Source organism: Nomascus leucogenys, chromosome 20 (genome assembly GCF_006542625.1).
Source record: "Nomascus leucogenys isolate Asia chromosome 20, Asia_NLE_v1, whole genome shotgun sequence".
NCBI lineage: Eukaryota > Metazoa > Chordata > Mammalia > Primates > Hylobatidae > Nomascus > Nomascus leucogenys.
Window position 1 is genome coordinate 38,341,696 of NC_044400.1, and position 26,693 is coordinate 38,368,388.

Below are 26,693 nucleotides of genomic sequence, written 5' to 3' on the forward strand. Positions count from 1 at the left end.
TTTGAGATCTCCCTGTTTCTTGGTATAGTGAGTTATTTTCAATTAAAACCAGAAAATTTGGGGTATTCTGTTATTAGATTCTGGATTTTATTTACGCTTTTTGTTGTAGCTGGCTTCTTCTGACACTGTCTTGGCAGGGGAAGGAGGGTATGCAGGTCATCTCCACTATCTACAGCCAGGTAGGGGTAAAAATCCAGGTTTCCCACTCTTCCTCCATTGACACTTGGGGGTGGGGTGCTCTTCATTACTGCTGGATGCGGTTGGGAGTTCCATCCCAATGTATGGATACAAGAAGTTAGGTCTCCACTGGTACCTCCCTGAGTGGGAGGAATAGGAATGTCTTGTTACTATTCTCTGTGTGGCCTTTGGTGAAAACATGGGGTAGGGGTGTGTGTGGTCTCAGTAACTGCTTTTGTAATCTTGCTTGAATTTATTTTGAAAACTTATTTTGGCTTTAAGTATGTATAACATGCTAGACACATAAAGAATAAATAAGTAGCTTTATATGTATATATTTAAGTGAATTAAAATAAACGTTTTGTTTAAAAGGGCTTCCTACCTGATTCAGGTTTGAGAAACACCCACATGGGTGAATGCATGGCTGCATACTCACATCATGAGTCCCTGGAATTGTTCATACTTCCCTCCAGGTTCTTCCACCTACACGAAAAGACAGAAGGAGCTGGGCCCCTGACACTCCGGAACATCATGCCAGCCTGACCCTGATGCTCTCTATTGAAGGCTCTTGTTAGTTTCCTATTGCTGCTGTAATACATTGCCACAAATTTATTGGCTTACAACAATACACATTTATTCTCTTACTGTTCTGGAGGTCAGAGTCCAAAACCAGTTTCACTGGGGTGAAATCCAGGTGTCTGGTTTCTTTTGGAGTCTCTAGGAGAGAATCTGTTTTCATGCCTTCACCAGCTTTTAGAAGCTTTCTGCTTTCTTTGGCTTGTGGTCTCTTCCTTCATCTTCAAAGCCAGCAGTGTAGCATCTTCTAATCTCTCTCTTACTCTGTCCTCTACTTACCTCATCGCACCCTGCCTTCTCCCCCATATAAGGACCCTTGTAACTACATTGGGCTCACCCAGATAGTGCAGAATAATCTCATTTCAAGATCCTTCACTTCATCCCATCTACAAAGACCTTTTTGCAGCATAAGTTACACTCACAGGTTCTAGGGAATTAAGACACGGACATCACTGGGAGGGCCTTATTCTGCCTACCACAAGGGGGTGCTGTTACTTGCAGCTAAATCAAATTCTGAATGATTGACCTTCCACCAGAATGTAAGCTCCCCTACAACAGGGAGTTTTGTCTGGTTTGTTCACCAATGTTTTCTCAGTCTCCTGCTATTGTAGTGATGGGTGCATTTTCATGGCTGCCACCCTCGCAAAGGAGGTAACTTCAAAAAGATCTGGAGATAGGACACTCCAGGCAGAGGAAACAGCCTGTTCAAGCCCTCAGGCCAGAGAACACTTTTTATTTATAGGAATAATACTCAATATATCATTTTATTGTGACAGAACAACTCATTTTATCTCAGCTTTTATAAAGTATCAAGCTGTTGAGATATTGGACCCCTCTGAAACTCTGTCTCTTTTGCTAAGCACAATCTGGTTTTACTTCTATATCTTCTTTTCTGGCTCTAACATCGAAAAAATTTTCAATTACTATCAAACCAACATAAAAACATTATACGAGAAATATATGTATAAACATCATTCATGATTCAAAGATCATTCCCTTTGGCAGCTTTGAAAGGTTAAAAATGTAAACTCTGGAGTTAGACTGTTTCATGTTCACATCTGGGCTTTGCCACTCAATAACTGATTTTGGGCTATTACTTAGACCTTCTCTGCCTTTGTTTCTTCATCTGTAAAATGAAGATAACAATAGTCTACTTCACACAGCTGTGAGAATAAGATGAATTAATCTAATATGCTTAGAAAGGATGCTGGCACATAGGGAATCCCCTCAATAACCGTTAACCATAATTCTTACTTTTCAGTTTTCCTCCACATAATTTGTATTTAGTTGCAATTACAGGTACTCAAAGCATTGTGTTCTACTTTTAAAAATATAATCTTGTTCATAAGTTTTATTTCCTATCTCTTTTTCATTAACATAGGTAATCTTTTTTTTTTTTTTTTTTGAGACGGAGTCTTGCTCTGTCGCCCAGGCTGGAGTGCAGTGGTGCAATCTCGGCTCACTGCAAGCTCCGCCTCCCGGGTTCACGCCATTCTCCTGCCTCAGCCTCCGGAGTAGCTGGGACTACAGGCATCTGCCACCGTGCCCGCCTAATTTTTTGTATTTTTAGTAGAGACGGGGTTTCACCGTGTTAACTAGGATGGTCTCGATCTCCTGACCTCGTGATCCACCTGCCTCGGCCTCCCAAAGTGCTGGGATTACAGGTGTGAGCCACCGCGCCCGGCCAGTAATCTTATTTAATTAATTAATTAATTAATTTAGAGACAGGTTCGTGCTCTGTTGTCCAGGTTGGAGTACAGTGGCATGGTCTCAGCTCACTGCAGCTTTGCCCTCCTGGGCTCAAGCAATCCTCCTACCTCAGCCTCCCGAGTAGCTGGGACTACAGGTGAGCACCACCAAGCCTGGCTAATATTTGTATTTTTAGTAGAGATGGAGTTTCGCCATGTTGTCCAGGCTGGTCTTGAACTTCGGAGCTCAAAAGATCCACCTGCCTCAGCCTCCCAAAGTGCTGGGATTACAGGCATGAGCCACCGTGCCTGGCCAACATAGTTAATTTTAAATGACAGCCTGACATTCCATACTGTTAATATATGTTACGTAAACATTTCCCTATTATTGGACATTTATTATTATAAATGATGATCTCATAAATATACTTTGCATATGATGCTTTTTATTTCTTTTGAATTATTTATTTAGCATCTCTTCCCAGAAATATGATTATTGATTCTGTGTCCAACATTTGAAACTCCTTCCTTCTATGCAATAGTTCTAAAGAAGCAACTACTCTCAGCACATGAGGGAAGGAGAAGCAGACATATCATAGGATCACAATGAAGTCATCTTTATGTAGGAACAGACTTTCCATGGAAGATTGATAAGGTCTGCATTATCGTCATTGTCATCATCGTTTATTCATCAACAAATGTATTAATTATCTATGATGGGCCAGTTTCCTTTTCAGTAGGAAGGTGGTTACAAAATAAAACCAGTGACTTGCACAACAGAATGCAAGGGCATGCTGGCTCACGCCTGTAGTCCCAGCACTTTGGGAGGCCAAGGCGGGCGGATCACAAGGTCAGGAGTTCAAGACCAGCCTGGTCAACATGGTGAAATCCCGTCTCTACTAAAAATACAAAAATTAGCCAGGTGTGGTGGCAGGCACCTGTAATCCCAGCTACTCAGGAGGCTGAGGCAGGAGAATCGCTTGAACCCAGGAGGCAGGGGTTTCAGTTAGCCGAGATTGTGCCACCGCACTCCAGCCTGGGCAACAGAACAGGACTCTTGTCTCAGAAAAAAAAAAAAAAGGGCAAGAAGCTGTAAATACAAATATATACACATATATACACACATATATTTTTGCAAACCTTCCAGGTTGATTCTGTGTGTCTTCTTCTGTACCATGTGGAATCTACATGTAAGGTAAAAAGAGGCATTTTCTTCTCTCAAGGAATTGAAATTATGTCAACCTGATACTGATCATCTAAACAAATAAACTTTATAGAAGCCATAGCGATATCTTGTAAGAAGGGAGAGTCTTGTCTCCCAAGAAGTTTATATTAATACCTTTTTCTCTGTATCTCGATTTTCTTAAAATAAAGATGGTTATACTAATATTGTTTGAGTCTTCTTTTTGGAGGCAGGGGGAGAAATCTTTTTAAGTCCACTACTAGATTCCTTCTTTTGACTAGGGACCAGTGTAAAAGTTTGAATTATATAGGCCCAAATGTAGTATTCTGTTTTCACCTAAAAAGTAAAAATTAAAGAAAGACTAAATCTTTTTTTTAATCCCACCACATTCTGAGTTCAGTTTTTACACCTTTTCCTTAATGTAGCTGAAGTTCCCTAATGGCCTCTTTTTTTGTCTCTGTCTCTCTGTCTCTTTCTCAACACCTCGCTGAAAAAAATTGCCATTGTTCTCTATTACGTGATCTATGGATGGTATACCTGTGGCAATTGCCTACTTAAACTGTATGATTGATAGTGTAACAAATGTCTTATTTAGAAAACTATAACTTTATGAAAATTACCCCAACTAGAAAGAATTATGTTGGATCTAGATGTTTTATTTACAGATCTGTTCTCTTTGGTTTTTCTGAGAATTAGTAGGGACAATACAGACACTTTTCTCTCTTTTAATTTAAACTTTATGAAGAAATTATGTGAGGGTCTGGGTTTTCTGCCTTTTCAAACTTCATAAACATTGAGATCCTCATTACCATTGTCAAGAATATGAGCTACCATCACCTACCAAGAACAGGCAAGGCGAACTGGAAACTGGTTCTTCTAACCATCATAATATCAGTTAATTCCATAAGGCGGTAGCTCTTACCTTTTTGGGATCAGTCAATATGATAAAAGTTCTAAGTCCTCTCACTTAAAAATATACGTACATAAGCATTTTTCTTGGGAGAAAATTAACTGTATTACTATAATTATATATAACTCTCCTGCCCCCCAACACAGTTTTCTGGCATACAGTTTCAGATGGTTTATGGTCCTGTCCCCTCAAAGTACATCTGTGCTAGGGGAAATTATGTTAACTAGCCAAAATAAGTACCTGAATGGGACAAGAGGCAGGAGAGACTGGGGTAGGGAGGAGACAGTAGATCATAAAAAAGAAATTTGACTAGATTCATTCAAAGTACTAGTCATTATACTCAAAGCCCTCACTGGAGAGAGGATTTGGAATCAGAAGGCCTTGGTCCAAATCTGTGCCCTCTTCCCATCTCCCCTTTTCCTAGCTAATTGTCTGACTTTTGGAAAGTCATTGAAACCTCTCTGACCCTCAGTTGTTGTTGCTGTTATTGTTTTCCCTGTTAAATCAGGGTTCCCCAACCTGCAGGCCGTGGACCAGTACCAGTCTGTGGTCTGTTAGGAACCTGGCCGCATAGCAGGAGGTAAGCGGTTGAGCGGTGGGCAAGGGAGCAAAGCTTCATCTGTATTTACAGCCACTCCCCATTGTCTGCCTTACCGCTGAGCTCCACCTCCTGTCAGATCAGCCTTGGCCTTAGATTCTCTTAGGAGCTCAAACCCTAGTGTGAACTGTGCATGCGAGGGATCTAGGTGGTGCACGCCTTATGAGAATCTAATGCCTGATGATCTGAGGTGGAACAGTTTCATCCTCAAGCCATCTCTTCCTGACACCTGTCCATGGAAAAATTATCTTCCACAAAATCAGTCCCTGGTGCCAGAAAGGTTGGGGACCACTGTATTAAATGGAATCTTGTTAGACTTCTCAGGGCTATTACAGCGATCAAAGGAGAAATGATATAGGAAGGCACTACTTTTAAGTCCCAAGCAAGCATGAGGTGGGGTAAGTATCAAAGCACTTGCCATTCCCTTAGCTTCAGCCTTGGGTTGGCCTTCTGTCCTATCATTCAGGTCTCAGCTCCACTGTTACCCCAGAGAAGCCTCCAGTAACATCATATCTAAAGAAGCCTCCCTCTCCCTTTCACTCTCAATTCCATCACCCTGCTTTATTTCAGTCAAGACACCTCACTTACGAAGTGGTTTAATTTTTTACTTGCCTGTTGATTATGTGAGACAAGTAACAAATGCTAAGAAGCCATGCTTGCTCATTTCTGCTTGTCAGCATAATTTCACACAGCCCCTGACTCTGTGACCACCTGCAGCTGGCGGAAAGATGCTTTGAAGACAAAACGAGATAGAACACAGGATCCCCCAAATCTCTTGCCTGAGCCCTTGCCTTTTACTGCACCTAAGATAAAGTCTGATGAGGTGAGCGATTATGCTTCTGTAATCTATAAACAGATGGACTCTTAAGCCCAAACTGTGATGTGCTTTTACACATACTGAAACTTCACCAACTGTTTCTAAACTGAGAAGGGAAGTTCTGTGTCGGAGGGATCTGCTAGAATCTCTCTAAAAGACTCCTCCAGGGCTGTAGGCCTCCATCTCTAGTCCTCAGTAAGACTTCTGAATAAAACTAACTTTCATTCTTTAACAGCTTGACTTTTAAATTTTAGTCGACAATCACTTATTGTCTTTCTCCTACACTAGAATAAAAGTTCCCTAATGGCAGAGCCCTTGCCTCATCTTCCCCAGGCATGGGAACAGTTCCTGGTATAGGATGCACACAGATTTTGCTGATTCCGGATAGCCGTGGATAACAGTGGAGACTCCAGAGGAGAAAGACCGGGATTTGAAGCCCAGCTTCTCAATTTACTAGTTGGGTGACATTAGGCAAGTTATTTAGCTTCTCTCCGCCTCACTTGCACCGTAAGTGAAATGGGGGATTCTGATAATATATGCTTCAGAGAACTTTTAGTACATGCGAAGTACCTAGAACAGTGCCTGGCACACAGTTAGGTCTTACGTGTGTTTTCTACTCTTCAGCGAGTTTAATGTTAACACATTAATAGTGCACGTGACCCTCTAAGTGTATCATATATGCACTGCTGCCTCGGGTTTCACAGGAAAACCACTTACTCTTTTGGTAAAATAGGCTGCATGGCTCCACTGCCCCGTGTCACCCGCCGGGCCTCCCACCGCTTAGCGGAAGGGGAGGTGCGGTTCCTAATTCCGACAGGCGCCTGGTCTTCCACAAGTGGCACTACTCGGGGCTCTCCTGGCTAGGGGCGTTCGAGCCTCGAGGGGCGGGTCTCCTGGGATGGGAAGCCTGGGGCTAGGGAGGTTCAACGCCGCCCCCGGAAACCTAAGGGACGCTCCCTGAAACTCACTGGGACGCGCTTCCGACCCATTCCGGTCACTTGCCTTGAAATCGCCGCAGGGCTGCGCAAACCTGCCACCCAGGGCCCAAGCGACCTGGGCGGGGCGATCGAGGAATGGGCGGGCCTGCGCGATCAGAGGCGGGGAAGTGCGTCCACTGGGCGAGCAATCGGGGCGGGGCGGGGTGATCGGGGGCGGGACGGGGCGATCAGGGGGCGGGGCGGGGCGCTTTGCTCTGGACTCTGGGGCGCTAGGCTCCGGACTCTGCCGCGCAGACTGCACCTCGCGGTCTCCCCAGGTACGCGCAGCAACCGCGCTTCAGCCAGGTAAGGGCGCAGCGGGCCGGTTGAGGCGGCCCAGGGAGTGCGATACTCCGGGCGAGGACGGGTGGGGACGGGGATGAGCGCGGCAAGAGGCGGCTTCCACACGCCCCTCGAGGAACGGGGAAGGATTTTCTCCCCTCTGTGCCGCAGTGGGCGCGGGCGCGCCGTCTCTGGGTCCCCTCTTCGGTCCGGGAAGGAGGGACAGGTGCGCGCAGTGGCGCAGCCTCGCCTTCCTGCCGGCGGTAGATTCTCCACCTCCCCAACTCCCGCACTGACCTCTCCAAAGGAACACCTGACCCTTTTTCCTGAAGTTCCAGGCCTGAGGCCGCCCCGCGGCAAGTTCAGCGTTGAGGTCATGTCCCAGCAGCAGGCAGGGCTGATGCCTCCTCTCGGGTTGGGCAGCGGCGCGATCTTGATTGAACTTTGGCAGTGTCGAGATATACCTAATGTAAATGACGAGTTAATGGGTGCAGCACACCAACATGGCACATGTGTACATATGTAACAAACCTGTACGTTGTGCACATGTATCCTAGAACTTAAAGTATATAAAAAAAAAAATCAGCAGTATGGGCCAAGATGTTCCGCAGTTGCACGTGACTCACCCAGTGAAGTTCACGTTCTCTTCCCCACCCCCCCAATACCCCGCCCACCTCGCCCCGGGAAGTTGTGTTTGAATATTGAAAACAGGTGCCCGGCAAATATATGTACTTCTTGGAAAAACTAGGGCCTTGACCTGGGAGTGTACACTTTCCTAATTTTCTTTAATCCTAAATTTCTTGTGGATTTTATTTTATTTTTCCCGTGGACGTGTAACATGGTGTTGTGTACCAGGTTTGGAAACAATCTCATCCATTGCTATTCTTTGGAAACTGGAATATTTGATTCGAAAGATTGATCTTAATGTTAACTTGGAACAACAGGATGGCTGGTGGCTAAGTGGGTTTGAAGATTATCCAAAACAGTTATAAGTTTTGCGCGTATTCCTTGTATTTTTCCAGTTAATGCTCATTTTCCTCTTGGGAAATTCTGAGAATTTACTCACTTCTAGATTATTCTCTGCTAAAGAGCTGGGAAGAAACAAACCAGCGGATCTCCCAAATGAAGTCTGGGATTTAACAGTTTAGGTCGTGACACTGGTAGCTGCTTACTCTGCAATAGTCACCTGGAGTAAGGGATATTAGGATTTATTTCTAAGGGGAAAATAGAAGTATGGGTAACTTTCACATTATGTGTTTGAAAGTATTTTTTAGTTTAGTTACATTTTCAGTGTTTACGGAAGACTTAAACTTTCCCCATACTCCAGTTAATCTGATCCATATATTACACTCTTGCCAACGCAGATGCTTACTGTGGTGTGTTTATGTTAATGTTATGTTAATGATCTTGACTCTTCTCACAAGGGTGTGTACATTTTGGTCTGTGGAACTGTATAGGCAAGTGTTGTAAACTCATGCAGTCAGTGCTCTACTCTAGGTGGCAATACCTTTGCCCCACATAGGTCCAAGTAGAATTTTCACATCTTCCCAAATAGGAAAGGATATAGAATATTAATGTATGCACTAGCATTTTCAACCTACTTTATACTTTATCAAGATAATCATGTTTTCTCAGCAGCTAGTTACTCAAGGGCAGCAGCTATGTTTTACCAAACCATGGAAAATAAAGCTCAGAGAATGGCAACGTTTGCTTCCTTAAGTTGACCCTTGACAGGGAGGTTGGAAGGGCTGTGAGCAGTGTCTGGCCTACTTTTACGCTTGGGGAAGAATTACAGGCCTCTCTGCTTTCCTCCGGGCATCCAGAGTGCTGGGAGACTGGGCCTTGGGCCTCCAGCCACACCTCTGCCTACAGGTTCTGCCAGGTTGACCAGGTTGGTGCCTCTCCTCCCTGCCCCAGCTCTTCCAGCTCCTTAGCTTCCACCCCACCCCTCCCAGATTCTTACCCCTGGACGAATCACCATATTGTTCAGGGCAGGGGTACTTGGTCTGCAGAGTCAGCATGAGTGTTGATCCTCAGCATGGTGCTGGTTCCCCGTGGATGCTCCTTGGATGTATGTCTGTTGCTTCAGAGCCTTTATTATGCTCCCTTCTTGTCCAGTCTACAGCAGGCAAAGTGGAGTTAATGAAGTCAAACCCAGATCAACAGTCTTGGGGGCCAGCTGCCTTGGTTGGACTAATTACAATCACAAATTGGGCATTCAAGTCTGTTGGAAAAAAGTGAAATTGGCTCATGGTCACTGGCAATTGTAAAATTATCCCGTACGATGTGGTTATGCTATTATAAAAGGTTTGTGGAAAAATAAGAAACAACCCAGAGGGGAGGGGCTTAGTAGTTGCCTCCACCTCCAAACACGCCTCTGCTTGGGCTTGCCTTATTGTCACTACCCCAGCTCAACCAATTCTTCTGGGACTGGATTGTAACAATTAATTTCCCCACCATGTTTGACTGCTCAGAGCTCAGATGACCACAGCTTCTGTAGTATACATGTAGAAAATTACATACTCTTTTGTTTAGAGAAACAAGGGTGGGTTTTTTCAAAACAGATTGTTATTAGGGAAACAAAGAAAAAGCAAACAAATGTAAAAATGTGTTGCACAGAAGCCAAAGTTTGTTTTGTTATGGTTTATAGTTTTAAACTTTTATCCAAGTTACATTTCTCCCTTTCCAGAAACAACCACTTGTAATTCTTTGCCATTTGTGGCTTGTAGTTGATATTTCTTGATTTTTCAATTTTAAGCATTATCTGTTGACTTCCCACTGTGGAAGATGATGAGTTGGCTCTCTTTTTCCCTCCAACCCCCAATGCAAGTACAGCTTCCCTATTTTCCCATTCTTGCAGTCGGTTAAAACAGAATATTGAATAATAGTTAGATCAAAATTCACAGCTAAGCCAAGCGTAACTTTTTTTTTTTTTTTTTTTTTTTTGAGACGGAGTTTCGCTCTTGTTGCCCAGGCTGGAGTGCAATGGCACAATCTTGGCTCACCGCAACCTCTGCCTCCTGGGTTCAAGTGATTCTCCTGCTTCAGCTTCCTGAGTAGCTGGGATTACAGGCATGCGCCACCACGCCCGGCTAATTTTTGTATTTTTAGTAGAGATGGGGTTTCTCCATGTTAATCAGGCTGGTCTCAAACTCGTGACCTCAGGTGATCTACTTGCCTTGGGCTCCCAAAGTGCTGGGATTACAGGCATGACCAAGCATAACTTTTTATTTTCCTTGGAGTTAATAATGGATTTGTTTGTTCATTTTATTTATCTTGTACTCTTCATTGATTAAACCCACAGCTCTTGGCCAGTTTTCCAAATTCTCCCAGGTATTTTGTCAATTTCGTTTTCCTCAAGAAGCTGTTCCTGAGCCTACTGGCTTGCTATAATCCAGACTGGCTGCCTTCGGTACACTTGTCACCCCAAGGGTTCCCTTTGTCATCATTCTGGAGATTCTCATCATTTGTCTCTTGTGTTGGATCTCCTGGTACCTGTAGCACATGTCTTCCTGTCTTGGTTGACTTCCTTCTTTTGGCAGAGCCCATCCTAAAGGAGCTTCCTGGAATAGGATGCCTAGAGGTCTACTTTTCTGAGACTGTAGATGCCTGAAAATATCTGTTTTCAACTGACAATTGATAGTTTGGCTGAGTGCAGATTTCTAAGATGGCAATTTTGAAGGCATTGTTCTATTGACTTCCACATTGTGGTATTGCTGTTGAGAAATTTAGAACTGTACTGATTCCTCAGCTTTTTCCTGTAATCTGTGTACAGGTTACAATTTGCTGGGTCCTCTCTGAAGTTTATAGAATTTTCTCTTGGCCTCCACAGTCTTGAAATTTCATGACGCCGTGCCTAGGTTTGGGTCTGTTTTCATCCATTGTGTTGGGCTCTTTGAATCTGGAAACTTTCATTCTTCAGTTTGGGAAATTTTCTTAAATTATCTCATTGGTGGCCAGGCGCGGTGGCTCATGCCTATAATCCCAGCACTTTGGGAGGCCAAGGCAGGCAGATCACCTGTCAGGAGTTCGAGACCAGTCTGGACAACATGGTGAAACCCCGTCTCTGCTAAAAATACAAAAATTAGCTGGGCGTGGTGGCTCACCCCTGTAATCCCAGCTACTCAGCAGGCTGAAGCAGGAGAATCGCTTGAACCCAGGAGGCGGAGGTTGCAGTGTGCTGAGATCGAGTCACTGTACTCCAACCGGGGCAACAGATTGAGACTGTCTCAAAAAAAAAAAATCTATCTATCTATCTATCTATCTATCTATCTATCTATCTAATTGGTAATTTTTCCCCTCTATTTTCTGTATCTATGAGAAACTCATATTGTTCAGATATTGGCTGTTTTGGACTGGGCCAAAAATAAGTTTTTCATGACTGTAATCATGAATATTTAAAATTGAAATCTCTGTTTTTTTGGTTGCCTGAATATATACATATGTATTTGTTTGTGTGTGGTTTAGGTGTCTATTTCTTTCTAGTTTTTGTTTTATAGTGTCCATGTCTTCTCCTTTCTCCCTGAGAAGCTTAATGATTTTGTGGAGCAACTTTTTTTCCTTCCTGCACAGATTCAATTTCCCAAGTGGCTTTTGTCTTCATTTGTTTAGGTTTCTTCTCTTTCTCTTTCTTTCTTTCTTTTTTTTTTTTTTGAGACGGGGTCTGGCTCTGTCACCCAGGCTGGAGTGCAGTGGCACAATCTCGGCTCACTGCAAGCTCCGCCTCCCGGGTTCACGCCATTCTCCTGCCTCAGCCTCCCGAGTAGCTGGGACTGCAGACGCCCGCCACTACACCCGGCTAATTTTTTGTATTTTTAGTAGAGACGGGGTTTCATCGTGTTAGCCAGGATGGTCTCGATCTCCTGACCTCATGATCCGCCCGCCTCAGCATCCTAAAGTGCTGGGATTACAGGCGTGAGCCACCGCGCCCAGCCTGGTTTCTTCTCTTTCATGTTAGAAATTTTCCTTGTGTAACTAATGCCCTTGGTTATCTGCTCACACTTGAGAGGGGGATTAAAAAGCAGAAGATCTGGGGTTCAGGCAGGGTGGCTCACACCTGTAATCCCAGCACTTTGGGAGGCCAAGGTGGGCGGATCACTTGAGGTCAGGAGTTCGAGACCAGCCTGGCCAACATGGTGAAACCCTCATCTCTACTAAAAATAAAACAAATTAGCCAGGCATGGTGGTGGCATGTGCCTGTAATCCCAGCTACTCAGCAGGCTGAGGCAGGAGAATCGCTTGAACTTGAGAGGCTGAGGTTGTAGTGAGCCGACATGGTGCCACTGCACTCCAACCTGGCGACACAGGGAGACTCTGTCTCAAAAAAAAAAAAATGCTGAAGATGTGGATGAGCTTGTTGTCTGGGGAATTCATGGTGGGGGGAATCTGGCTGGTCTTTTTATTTGGGGAACCTCTGTGGTCATTACCTCTTGGGCTGGTGGGAGTCCTCAGAGAAGCCTGTTCCAATCTTTTCCCCAGAGATTGACAGAGAGCCTGGTTGCCAGTAATCTGGGATCTAAGTGGAAAAGAAGACTGGAAGTCTCAGCATCCAGTATGCAGATGTGCATGTAACCCCTCCATGCTGTTTGTGTACAGGCCCCCTGAAGGGTGAAGGAGTAGGGAGGAAACTCCAGGTTTTTTGCTGGGGTAGAGAAGGGGCAGTCACCTAACTGCTTGGAGTGGCCAAAGGGATCTGTGGGATCCAGCTTTTTCAAAAGACTTTAAAAAGTCACTAATTTTTTAGCCCACCTCTCTTTTTATAGAGGGTGCAATTGCCTTTAATTATTTAGCCTTTTGGAGATTCCGTGGTGTAAATCAGATTATTTCTTGGCTTCTGCTTATTCCACCAAAATGTTTTTGCTATTGTCTCTTCACTCATTCTCTCCATCCTTGCTGATTTATACATGAAATAAAAAAAATTTCTTTATTGTCATTGTCTTAGGCTTTCAGAAGAGAGAGAAAGTAGAGGTTTCTCTCCAGTCTGCTAATAGTGGCTGGAATATAATTTCTTTACCAATCTCTATCCAGAGACTGGCACCATTCAGTCATAGCAGTGTGTTGCCGTTTTCCCCTTCGTCTACCCACAGGAAACATTTTCGGATGAGGCTGGGCCGCTGAGCCCAGTTTGGACCTCAGATGCCTTCATATACAACTCTAAGTGTCCACTACCAATTGATCATAGTTGTCATAGGGGGCAAAACCTTAGGTTGGGTGGTACATAGGTTACTGGCATAGAGCCCTTGTTCCTGTTTCTTTCTTTCTTTCTTTTCTTTCCTTTTCTTTTTTTTTTTTTTTTTGGCGGGGGTGGAGACAGAGTCTCGCTCTGTCACCCAGGCCGGAGTGCAGTGGCACGATCTTGGCTCCTGGGTTCAAGTGATTCTCCTGCCTCAGCCTCCCGAGTAGCTGCGATTACAGGTGTGCGCCACCACACCCGGCTAATTTTTTTATTTTTAGTAGAGACAGTGTACATCACCATGTTGGCCAGGCTGGCCTCGAACTCCTGACCTCAGGTGATCTGCCTGCCTCGGCCTCCCAAAGTGCTGAGATTACAGATGTGAGCCACCGCCTGGCCTATTGTTCCTGTTTCTTGAATTCACTTTGTTTAGGATGACTCTTTCTGCCATCTTGACCTCTGAATGTTTTACCTTTCAGTGAAGTGCAGCTTCTATTAAGTCCAATATTATTTTAATCTGAAAGATGGGATTGGTGTCATTGATGGCCATGTGGCCTCAATGGAAGTTATCATTATTTCCTTCTGGAGGCCAGTTTATCACACAACTGCCTTACCAGCAGCAGCACCCTTACTTCCCTTTCCACTTGTGCCCTTCTTGGAATGTGCACCAAGTTCCTGTTTCTGGCTGGGCTGACCTACCCTGCCGTTTGTGGATGATCACAACTTTCCCAATGTCATTTTATCGGTTGAGTCATTCCTCAGGCTCCCTTAATGGGCTGTGAACTTCCAGCATGCTCTCCCAGTTGCTTCGTAACATCAACATTGTTTATGGTTACACACGTGATGACAAGAGTCAATTTCCACAAAAGTAGGAGGAGAATTGTTCCTAAGCCATCTTATCTGTGCAGAAAAAGCAAAGCTGTATCTTCCCATGATGGCAGCTATGCATTGGCAATACAGAAAACAGGAGTGCTGGCGATTGTGACAACGGAGTGAGTGCAATAGTTACTTTATCTTTGGAGGATGACAGATGGTTAAAAAGGCTTTTTCAGCAGGTACCACCAGGCACCATTGTGAACAAAAGCTTGGCTAGTAGGGATACTGCAGAGCTCATTCCTCCCATTGTGCTTCCACAAGCATCCTTCCCTTTTCTAAACAAAGCCTTTGAAGTCATTGGAACCTCCCTTTTCCATGCAGTATAGTTTTTCTGTAATGTGCTGGGTCTTCACAGAAGTTCTTTCCTAGGGAAAGCATGGTACCAAGCAAGTACTTAATATACTGAATGAATTTTCCAGATAATTTTGGACACTTTACAGTTAAGAAAAAATGATATTTAGGCCAAGTGTGGTGGCTCATGGCTGTAATCCCAGCACTTTGGAAGGCCGAGGCAGGTGGATCACTTGAAGTCAGGAGTTCAAGACCAGCCTGGCCAATATGGTGAAACCCCATCTTTACTAAAAATACAAAAATTAGCCAGGCCTGGTGGCACGTGCCTGTAATTCCAGCTACTCGGGAGGCTGAAGCAGGAGAATCTCTTGAACTCAGGAAGCAGAGCTCGCAGTTAGCTGAGATCGCGCCACCACACTCCAGCCTGGGCAACAGAGCAAGACTCCATCTCAAAAAAAAAAATATATATTTGGTCATAATTACCCAAGTTGTACCCAACAATCTAAATTCTCTAAATTCTTTTTTTTTTTTTTTTTTTTTTTTGAGACGGAGTCTTGCTCTGTCGCCCAGGCTGGAGTGCAGTGGCGCAATCTCGGCTCACTGCAAGCTCTGCCTCCTGGATTCACGCCATTCTCCTGCCTCAGCCTCTCCGAGTAGCTGGGACTACAGGCGCCCGCCACCACGCCTGGCTAATTTCTTGTATTTTTAGTAGCGACAGGGTTTCACCGTGGTCTCGATCTCCTGACCTCGTGGTCCGCCCGCCTCGGCCTCCCAAAGTGCTGGGATCACAGGCGTGAGCCACCGCGCCCGGCCTAAATTCTCTAAATTCTTGATTAGACTTTCATGTCACTTTTTCTATATATGGATTGAAATATAGAGCATTCAATTTAAATTTTCTCAAGTGTATTGTTTCTTATATTATTCAGAAATATTCTTCACTGAAAACATTCTTGAAAGGACAATATACAGTATTATCATTATTTTCCATCCATATATTTTTTCTTAGCATAGTGTTATGATTATCTTGGTTTTTATGGCTACAAAGAATGGCTTTTGGAGGAGGGAGGGAAGTAAGTATTCATTATGTTATCTCATCAGTTTTATGTTTCTAAAGAAGGAACACTTTTGTTTGGATTTCTACAATATATACTTTTTCCTTTTGTAACTATATGTCATTTGTTTTTCAAGGTTAAAGCTTTTAACCTTGAAATGCTTACAATAGAGTATCAAAGCGACAAACTTTAACTTGTCATATACTATATGAGATATTTACAATGTGAAACTCCGTGTCAAGTATCCTACTCCTTTTATTTTTAATTTTGGTGACATTATAATGTGATTTAGTAGGAAAAAGCTTTGAGTTTTCTTCTCTTATCCTGCATGGAATTCCAATGATGTCTTTTGTTGCTATTTCCTTAGAAACTCTTAATGTCCTCATATACTTCTCAATATTATGTTTCAACCACGACTTGTGGGATTTCCACACGACTGCTCCAAAAATGAAACTGGCTTTTTTTCTTACAAGAGTGATTTAAAGGTTCATTTTTCTGCCAATATGATTTAAGCGTGCAACAAAGTTAGTTTTTACCATTAGGGTTATTTTTGTTTCGTAGAAGGCAGTTGATTTCTTCATTTTCCTGCTTGGGTGATAAAAATGCTTGATCCTTTAACCATGCAGGGAAACAGAAATACAATTTAACTGGGTTTGAATGCTGTCAGACATGTAAATTTAGGTATACGTGCTTTTAAATTTTTTTAAGGATTGTCAGTGTCTTTGTCACATACTTAAACCAGTTATAGAAGCATTGCATGAAATAATTCTTGTTCATAAGTTCTGGAGTCCTAGCCAGAAGACATTTTTTAGGCTCAGAGCTGTTGACACACCCTCTTGCTTCCCCCAGGCAAAAGTTTGATCTTTGGGTGCCACCAAGGTTCTCAGACACCTGGTGTGTTCCTTGGACTCTCCTTGCCATCAGTTAAAAAAAAAAAATTGTCATTTTGTAGAGTTTTATATATTCCTTGTTAGAAGATGTAAACAATACTGAAGCTTACAAAGAAGAAATTAAAAATAACCCTAAAACCATTCCAGAGAGAATCTTTGTGAATCCCCTTCCAGTCATCTCTATTATCAGCTGACTTTTAATAAATCTTTAGCAATGTTCTAGAAAATAATTAAGGAGCATTATGTTACAACGGTTTATGTAACTCCAAATTCTACAATCTTTATTTATACACAGATAGTTACTTTATGACATTGTAATTAGTCCATGCATAATTTTCTTTGGGTAATTCTGTCATGTTAGCATACGGTGGTACTTGGAGCCACTCCCCGGTTGTTGGACACTTAGATTTTTTTTTTTCTTTTTTTTGTTTTAGAGACAGAGCCTTGCTCTGTTGCTTAGGCTGGAGCACAGTGGTGCCATCATCATAGCTTACTGCAGCCTCGAACTCCTGCGCTCAAATAGAAGGTTTGAGCTTCAGCCTCTGGCTTCAGCCTCCTGAGTAGCTGGGACTGCAGATGCATATGACCGCACCCAGCTCATTGAAACAAAAATTAAGTAGTGATGAGGTCTTGCTATGTTGGCCAGGTTGGTCTCGAACTCCTGGCCTCAAGTGATTCTCCCGCCTCAGCCTCCCAAAGTTCTAGGATTACAGGTGTGAGCCACCACACCTGGCTGATTTCTAGCTTCTATTCATCAGTTTTAGAAGGTCATAAAATAACTCACTAGCTATGTGAAGTTTCCATTTTTTCTCTTTTTTGACCTTTTAGAATTACAGTATCCCTGTTACGTGAGGACAAGAAGAGCCAGAAGACTTGAGGCCATGTTATGTACCCAGTTATAGGTCAGATAAAACTAGAAGAACCTGACAGGTCATTTGCAGAGCCTGTGTTCTTGTTGGTAATGTGTAGAGCCTCATTTCATCTTATTGGATGTCTACAGAAAAAGTTTCCAAGCATCAGTAACAAAACATGGAAGAGTTGTTATGTCACTGTGCAATGACATTTGACCTCAGTACCTGGTCTAGAGTTTATGAAACTTGTGTGACCCGGGAAGGCATCTTATGTCCTCAGGAAACTCCAGCCTTCCTATCCATTGCACCATTTCTCTACTGCTTGAGTAATCAGGGCTCAGTAAGTTGTGCAAGGCAACCAGCAACGTTAGAGAATTTTGCATTAATGTAGTTTCTTGATAAAGAACTACAGCGGAGTGAGCTCCTGTTCACATTTTCCCTTTGACATCTTTCTTTCTTTCTTTCTTTTTTTTTTTTTTTTTTGAGACAGAGTCTCACTTTGTCACCCTGGCTGGAGTACAGTAGCATGATCTCGGCTCACCGCAATCTCCATCTCCTGGGTTTAAGCGATTCTCATGCCTCAGCCTCCTGAATAACTGGGACTATAGGCACGTGCCACCATGCCCGGCTAATTTTTGTATTTTTAGTAGAGGTGAGCTTTTGCCACATTGGCCAGGCTGGTCTCGAACTCCTGACCTCAAGTGATCTGCCAGCTTCAGCCTCCCAAAGGGCTGGGATTACAGGCATGAGCCACCGCGCCCAGCCCCTTTGTCGTCTTTCTAGATATCATGGTCTAATGTTTAAAGCCTTAGGTGGATTTCTTTTTTCTTAACTTTTATTTTAGGTGTGGGGGTACATGTGAAGGTTTGTTACGTAGGTAAACATGAGTCACGGGGTTTTTTATACATATTGTTTCATTACCTTGCATGGATTTCTAAGTTAACTATTAACTGGAATTATTTTCCTGTGCTTCAGGTTTTGCATCTATTCAACAAACTATAATGACACATAATTAACAGTTCACTTGAGAAAGATTCGTGGCCTAATGCTTGTAAAGGACTTTGAGCTTCTCTGAGAGTGTTTTATACACAGTCATGAACAAGGAGATGGCTTGTTCTATTTGGCAAAGGGCAAGCATATTATGCCGATTTTACAGATGAGAAAAAAGAGCCTCATAGAAGGTAATGGCTTGCTTAGACTCACGGTAAATTTAATGTAGTGTCTGTGGAATTTTCCTTGGACTTTGTGGAATGAATGAAATCTAAAATTAATTCTGCATGAGTGTATGTGTAAGGAAGTAGGGAAAGTGGATTTATACTGTTTTAAGCAAATATAACATTTCGGAGGAGAGGCTGCCCCTTTGAAAGAGGTGAACCATGTTAGACAAATTCGCTAGATTTTTTTTTTTTTTTAATCTTTCAAGCTTTTATTTAAATGCCATGATCCAGGATGGATTTTAGATCTTGTTGAAAGCAGCCACATCCATGGACTGCACATAGTCCTCAAAAGCAGTGATCTGCTCCTCCAGCATATCTGTCCCAACTTTATCATCTTCAACTACACACTGTATTTGAAGTTTCTTAATTCCATATCCATCTGCTTGAATGCTTCTGACGTACTCCTCTAATTTCACCATATCTGTCTCATCATCCCAAGGTTTCACATCTAGTAAGATGGAAGACTTGGCAACAAGTGCAGGTTTTTTGGCTTTCTTTGATTCATATTGTGCAAGACGTTCTTCCCTTAGCCTCTTTGCTTCTTCACTTTCCTCCTCATCATCAGATCCAAAGAGATCAATGTCATCATCATCTTTACTATCTGTAGCTCCACTTCCTGTAGTGTCTTCCGCATCGGCAGGACCATACTTGCCCAAAGCTTTCTTCACTCCTGGCAGGCTGGCCTTTTCCTTTTCGTAAGACTTGATGTGATTATACCAACGTAGGGCATGACATAAGTCGGCAGGCGGTGGGCCGGACACGGCTTCAAATACTGTCACATCTGCTTGTGATGGCGCATACCCCTCGATGTAGCTCTTGTCCGCCAGGTAATTGTTGAGCACCTGGAGGCCGGCGGGGCTTTTCAGGTCTCCGAAACCCATGGTGTCGGCTGTATCTGAGAGCTGGGGAGCAGCAGAAAGAGAGCGCGCAAGTTGTGGGCGCCCCGCGCTGAAGAGAGGAAAAAGGCTCGCTAGAGTTCTTAAAGAGAATTAAATAAATAAGCAGGGAAGCCAGGGATAAACTGATTTTCCAAGTGATTTTGAAAAGACCCCACACAGCCTGCCTGCCTGCCTGCCTGCCTGCCTGCCTGCCTGCCTGCCTTCCTTCCTTCCTTCCTTCCTTCCTTCCTTCCTTCCTTCCTTCCTTCCGTCCGTCTGTCCTTCCTTCCTTCCTTCCTTCCTTCCTTTCCCTCCCTCCCTCTGTGGCCCAGGCTGCAATCTACTCAGCTTGCTGCTGCCCGCGCCGCGGACTGCCTGGGACTGCCGCCGCACGCCACCGCTGCCTGCTTTTTCTCGTTTGGCTGCAGGTGCGCGGTCGCCATGTTGGCCACGCTGCTCGCCAGCTCCTGACGCCCAGTGCTCTGCCCGCCTCAGCCTCCTGAGCCCCTGCCCGGCCACCGCCCCGTCTGGGACGTGGGGAGCTCCTCTGCCCGGCCGCCCCGTCCGGGAAGAAGTGAGGAGCGCCTCTGCCCGGCCGCCCCATCCGGGAAGAAGTGAGGAGCGCCTCTGCCCGGCCGCCCCGTCTGGGAAGAGGTGAGGGGTACCTCTGCCCGGCCGCCCCGTCTGGGAAGTGAGGAGCGCCTCTGCCCGGCCGCCCCGTCTGGGAAGTGAGGAGCGCCTCCGCCCGGCCGCCCCGTCTGGGAAGAAGTGAGGAGCGCCTCCGCCTGGCCGCCCCGTCCGGGAAGAAGTGAGGAGCGCCTCCGCCCGGCCGCCCCGTCCGGGAAGAAGTGAGGAGCGCCTCTGCCCGGCTGCCCCGTCTGGGAGGTGAGGAGCGCCTCTGCCCGGCCACCCACCGTCTGGGAAGTGAGGAGCGCCTCTGCCCGGCCACCCGTCTGGGAAGTGAGGAGCGCCTCTGCCCGGCCACCCACCGTCTGGGAAGTGAGGAGCGCCTCTGCCCGGCCACCCACCGTCTGGGAAGTGAGGAGCGCCTCTGCCCGGCCGCCCCGTCAGGGAAGTGAGGAGCGCCTCTGGCCGGCCACCCACCGTCTGGGAAGTGAGGAGCGCCTCTGCCCGGCCGCCCCGTCAGGGAAGTGAGGAGCGCCTCTGCCCGGCCACCCACCGTCTGGGAAGTGAGGAGCGCCTCTGCCCGGCCACCCCATCTGGGAAGTGAGGAGCGCCTCTGCCCGGCCACCTCATCTGTGAAATGAGGAGCGCCTCTGCCCGGCCGCCCCGTCCGGGAAGAAGTGAGGAGCGCCTCTGCCCGGCCGCCCCACCCAGGAAGAAGTGAGGAGCGCCTCTGCCCGGCCGCCCCGTCTGGGAAGTGAGGAGCGCCTCTGCCCGGCCGCCCCGTCCGGGAAGAAGTGAGGAGCGCCTCTGCCCGGCCGCCCCGTCCGGGAAGAAGTGAGGAGCGCCTCTGCCCGGCCGCCCCGTCCGGGAAGAAGTGAGGAGCGCCTCTGCCCGGCCGCCCCGTCCGGGAAGAAGTGAGGAGCGCCTCTGCCCGGCCGCCCCGTCCGGGAAGAAGTGAGGAGCGCCTCTGCCCGGCCGCCCCGTCCGGGAAGAAGTGAGGAGCGCCTCTGCCCGGCCGCCCCGTCCGGGAAGAAGTGAGGAGCGCCTCTGCCCGGCCGCCCCGTCTGGGAAGTGAGGAGCGCCTCTGCCCGGCCACCCACCGTCTGGGAAGTGAGGAGCGCCTCTGCCCGGCCACCCTGTCTGGGAAGTGAGGAGCGCCTCTGCCCGGCCACCCCGTCTGGGAAGTGAGGAGCGCCTCTGCCCGGCCGCCCTGTCTGGGAAGTGAGGAGCGCCTCTGCCCGGCCGCCCCGTCTGGGAAGTGAGGAGAGCCTCTGCCCGGACACCCATCGTCTGGGAAGTGAGGAGCGCCTCTGCCCGGCCACCCACCGTCTGGGAAGTGAGGAGCGCCTCTGCCCGGCCACCCCGTCTGGGAAGTGAGGAGCGCCTCTGCCCGGCCGCCCCGTCTGGGAAGTGAGGAGAGCCTCTGCCCGGCCACCCATCGTCTGGGAAGTGAGGAGCGCCTCTGCCCGGCCACCCATCGTCTGGGAAGTGAGGAGCGCCTCTGCCCGGCCGCCCCGTCTGGGAAGTGAGGAGCGCCTCTGCCCGGCCACCCACCGTCTGGGAAGTGAGGAGCGCCTCTGCCCGGCCACCCACCGTCTGGGAAGTGAGGAGCGCCTCTGCCCGGCCGCCCCGTCAGGGAAGTGAGGAGCGCCTCTGCCCGGCCACCCACCGTCTGGGAAGTGAGGAGCGCCTCTGCCCGGCCACCCCGTCTGGGAAGTGAGGAGCGCCTCTGTCCGGCCACCTCATCTGTGAAATGAGGAGCGCCTCTGCCCGGCCACCTACCGTCTGGGAGGTGAGGAGCGCCTCTGCCCGGCCGCCCCGTCCGGGAAGAAGTGAGGAGCGCCTCTGCCCGGCCGCCCCGTCCGGGAAGAAGTGAGGAGCGCCTCTGCCCGGCCGCCCCGTCCGGGAAGAAGTGAGGAGCGCCTCTGCCCGGCCGCCCCGTCTGGGAAGTGAGGAGCGCCTCTGCCCGGCCGCCCCGTCTGGGAAGTGAGGAGCGCCTCTGCCCGGCCGCCCCGTCTGGGAAGTGAGGAGTGCCTCTGCCCGGCCGCCCCGTCTGGGAAGTGAGGAGCGCCTCTGCCCGGCCGCCCCGTCTGGGAAGTGAGGAGCGCCTCTGGCCGGCCACCCACCGTCTGGGAAGTGAGGAGCGCCTCTGCCCGGCCACCCCGTCTGGGAAGTGAGGAGCGCCTCTGCCCGGCCACCCACCGTCTGGGAAGTGAGGAGCGCCTCTGCCCGGCCACCCACCGTCTGGGAAATGAGGAGCGCCTCTGCCCGGCCGCCCCGTCAGGGAAGTGAGGAGCGCCTCTGCCCGGCCACCTCATCTGTGAAATGAGGAGCGCCTCTGCCCGGCCACCTATCGTCTGGGAGGTGAGGAGCGCCTCTGCCCGGCCGCCCCGTCCGGGAAGAAGTGAGGAGCGCCTCTGCCCGGCCGCCCCACCCGGGAAGAAGTGAGGAGCGCCTCTGCCCGGCCGCCCCGTCTGGGAAGTGAGGAGCGCCTCTGCCCGGCCGCCCCGTCCAGGAAGAAGTGAGGAGCGCCTCTGCCCGGCCGCCCCGTCCGGGAAGAAGTGAGGAGCGCCTCTGCCCGGCCGCCCCGTCCGGGAAGAAGTGAGGAGCGCCTCTGCCCGGCCGCCCCGTCTGGGAAGAAGTGAGGAGCGCCTCTGCCCGGCCGCCCCGTCTGGGAAGTGAGGAGCGCCTCTGCCCGGCCACCCACCGTCTGGGAAGTGAGGAGCGCCTCTGCCCGGCCACCCCGTCTGGGAAGTGAGGAGCGCCTCTGCCCGGCCGCCCTGTCTGGGAAGTGAGGAGGGCCAATGCCCGGCCGCCCCGTCTAGGAAGTGAGGAGAGCCTCTGCCCGGTCACCCATCGTCTGGGAAGTGAGGAGCGCCTCTGCCCGGCCACCCATCGTCTGGGAAGTGAGGAGCGCCTCTGCCCGGCCGCCCCGTCTGGGAAGTGAGGAGCACCTCTGCCCGGCCACCCACCGTCTGGGAAGTGAGGAGCGCCTCTGCCTGGCCACCCCGTCTGGGAAGTGAGGAGCGCCTCTGCCCGGCCGCCCCGTCCAGGAAGAAGTGAGGAGCGCCTCTGCCCGGCCGCCCCGTCTGGGAAGTGAGGAGCGCCTCTGCCCGGCCGCCCCGTCTGGGAAGTGAGGAGCGCCTCGGCCCGGCCACCCCGTCTGGGAAGTGAGGAGCGCCTCTGGCCGGCCGCCCCGTCTGGGAAGTGAGGAGCACCTCTGCCCGGCCACCCATTGTCTGGGAAGTGAGGAGCGCCTCTGCCCGGCCACCCATTGTCTGGGAAGTGAGGGGCGCCTCTGCCCGGCCACCTATCGTCTGGGAAGAAGTGAGGAGCGTCTCTGCCTGGCCGCCCCGTCTGGGAAGTGAGGAACGCCTCTGCCCGGCCGCCCCGTGTCTGGGAAGAAGTGAGGAGCGCCTCTGCCCAGCCGCTCCGTCTGGGAGGTCTACAATGGAGGCCAGAAGCAATGTTGGGGCTGGACGTGGTGGCTCACGCCTGTGGTCCCGGCACTCTGGGGGGCGAGGCGGGTTGATCACTTCGGGCTAGGAGTTCGAGACCAGTCTGGCTAACTTGGCGAAACATGAAAAATACAACAGACAAACCAACCAACCAACTCAGTGACAACAAAACAGGTCTACCCTGGAGTCATACTCTAATTTTTTCTATTTTCCTCCCTTTCTGATCCTTTATCCCACTTTCTTTTTCTTCCTCTTCCTTCTCCCTCTTCTTTGTCAAATAGAGGATTGAGTTATTATCACTGATCCACATAAAGTCCCTCCCTACCTTATTTTAACTCCCACCCCCCATTTCTATTCCCTGACTTCCCATGTGTAACCTTCCTAATATGTTTGATACGCATCTTTTTGTTTGTATGTATTTTTAGAAAATGTTTATTGTTTTTGTGTGCAAAAAAAAATTAAAAAAAATAACAATAATAATAAAAAGAGTTTGTGGCAGGGCAAAACAAAAAAAAAAAAAAAAAAAAAAAAACAAAAGAAAAGACCCCACACAAAGTCTGGTGAGTAAATTCAGTCAGCAAGAAGTTGGGAAAAATATTTTTGAAAATCAGGACTCAGGAGAGGGCTAAACGAAAAAAGGTTAGGCACAGTTGGACATTTCTCAGAATGTTTATCAGAATATAGATGTGGTTGAACTAGTCTAGTTATTATTTTTAAAATAAATTACACACAAGAGGGAGTATACAGTCTACATGAACCCCTTGGGACATGAAAAAGCTAAACAGTTGATCTCAAGTCTATGCAAAATGGCAGAGAAATAAAGAATGCATTTAGGGCTGGGCGCAGTGGCTCTCCTGTAATCCCAACACTTTGAGAGGCCAAGGTGGGCGGATCACTTGAGGTTGAGAAGTTTGAGACCAGCCTGGCCAACATGGTGAAACCCTGTCTCTACTAAAAGTACAAAAATTAGCCAGGTGTGGTGGTGCGTGCCTGTAATCCCAGCTACTCGGGAGGCTGAGGCAGGAGAATTGCTCGAACCTGGGAGGCAGAGGTTGCAGTGAGCTGAGATTGTGCCACTGCACTCCAGCTTGGGTGACAGAGTGAGATTCCATCTCAAAAAAAAAAAAACAAAAAAAAAATTCATTTAGATAAAATGAATTGATCTGTACATGTAGATGTACATTCCAATGTTTGATTCAAGAAAGAGATTCAGATATTATAAAGTGTTAACTGAAAACATTCACTAACTTTATGACTTGGAACAAAAATTTCTAGTGTTAGCTGTTGGCACAAATAATTCATTAAATGCCAGTTTTACCCATTTTTATGTTGCTTCAGCATCTAAGATAATTTTTTCACTGCTCATTAATGTGTCTTAAAGACCTAATGGATTTAAAGAAAACAAATATATTTATCAATGGTATAGAAGATTGAGGAAAATACTTCCATCCAACTTTTCAGTCTAGAAAGATAAATGAGGAGGCATGTGGACAGGGTGCACCCTCTTGTACTGTGGCAAACTGACCTAAATAACACAAAGGAAATCATTCATTTGCACCTTCTTTATTCCCAAGTAATAAACATCCCAAATATCTATTGGGCATATATGATGTGCCAGGCTCCATGCTAAGCTCTTTACCTAGAGTATCAGGTTTAATCCTCCAGGCAGCCCTTTGAGGTGGGGAAGATTACTTTCAGCGTTTTACAAATGAGGAGATTGAAGTTCAGGGAGGTTCTACAACACTTGGTAAGTGGTAAGTGATGGAGCTGGAGTCCAGAACTCTGCTGAGCTCTACTCTCTGAGGTATGCTCCTCTCCTCTCTCTGTCGTATTTTCCCTCCTTGTAAACAGAGCTGGACAACCTAGAAGGAAATGTGAAGGTCTATTTCAAACAAAACCAAGCAGTTCGTTTCTCTGGATGTCACCCCAAGCCCCTTACCTCTATAGATCTTAAGATGTCTCTTCATAGCAGCACTGTTGAATAGAAATATTCTGTAAGCGACGTATGTAATTTAAAATTTTCTAGTAGTCACCTTGAAAAAGGAAAAAGCAACAGGTGAAATTAATTTTAATAATATATTTCATGTAGGCCGTATATTAAAATATTATAATTTCATGTAATCATATACGATTATTGAGATAGTAGAAATAAGTCGGGAGAAATACAGTACAGGACATCTTCTGTAATGCAGCAGATAGAGTGAAATGCAGTTCTACCAAACAACAAGGTTGTGAGTAATGGAAAAAAATATTATTTACTGCTTAAGTTTTACATTTTAAATTCACGTTTATTAAAATTAAATAAAAAATGTGGTTCGCCATTCACACTGGCTTCATTTCAAGTGCTCATTAGCTGCTGGTGGCAAGTGGTTCTCATGTTGGACAGTGCAGCTCTATACAAAAGGTACTCTTTGTCTCCTAAGGACCGGGGACTCCTGGACACTCTATCCCCATCCCTAACTCCTCTCAGCATCCATCTTATTTTCCCTGCCTGTGCCCAGAACTGCTATATATAATGTGCAGGTTATACATTACAAAATTCTGAGATGTCATTTATATTGTAGACCCAGTGGATTTGCTTATTTACTGCAACACTTTTTAGGACGATAGAAGTAAAGTTTTTAAAAGAAGAGACACTTTTTCCTAATTTGTGCACAAAGACTTTTTTTTTTTTTTTGAGACAAGGTCTCGCTCTGTTGCCCAGGCTGGAGTGCAGTGGCACAGTATCAGCTCACTGCAGCCTCTCGACCTTCCAAGCTCAAGCGATCCTCCATCCTCAGCCTCTCTAGTGGCTAGGACTACAGGCAGGCACCATCCCTCCTGGCTGATATTTTTTTTTTAAATTTTTTGTAGAGACAGGGTTTTGTCATGTTGCCCAAACTGGTCTCGAACCCCTAGGCTCAAGCGATCCACCTGCCTCAGCCTCCCAAAGTGCTGGGATAACAGATGTGAGCCACCATGCCCGGCCACAGAGGCATTATTTTTAGCAGGGTGGGCGGTGGATTGTAGCCCTTCTGTCTCTTCCTCGCATTCCGGTAGTTGGTCCCATGGCACTGTTCTATTGTATGCTCAGCACCACTCCAGTGCTCTGCCTGTGGCAGAAAGTGTAGAAGCAGCCTCAGTCAACCTCTCCTCCCCCAGGAATACTGTCACAGAGCCATAGTCATTCTTCA

General features: G+C 47.2%; 1 protein-coding gene and 1 pseudogene across 2 annotated transcripts in view; one reads left to right on the forward strand and one right to left on the reverse strand.

The window, feature by feature from the left end:
* The first annotated feature begins 7,145 nt into the window (after window positions 1-7,145).
* Window positions 7,146-26,693, forward strand: part of TEC (tec protein tyrosine kinase) — a 148,010-nt gene continuing 128,462 nt past the window's right edge. The window contains exon 1 of the mRNA XM_003258426.3: window positions 7,146-7,232. The gene's annotated coding sequence lies outside the window, so the exon portion shown is untranslated. The remainder of the gene's footprint in view (window positions 7,233-26,693) is intronic.
* LOC100598748 lies at window positions 18,738-19,519 on the reverse strand (annotated as a pseudogene). The gene has a single exon (XR_001114099.2). The product of XR_001114099.2 is annotated as an elongation factor 1-beta pseudogene (transcript).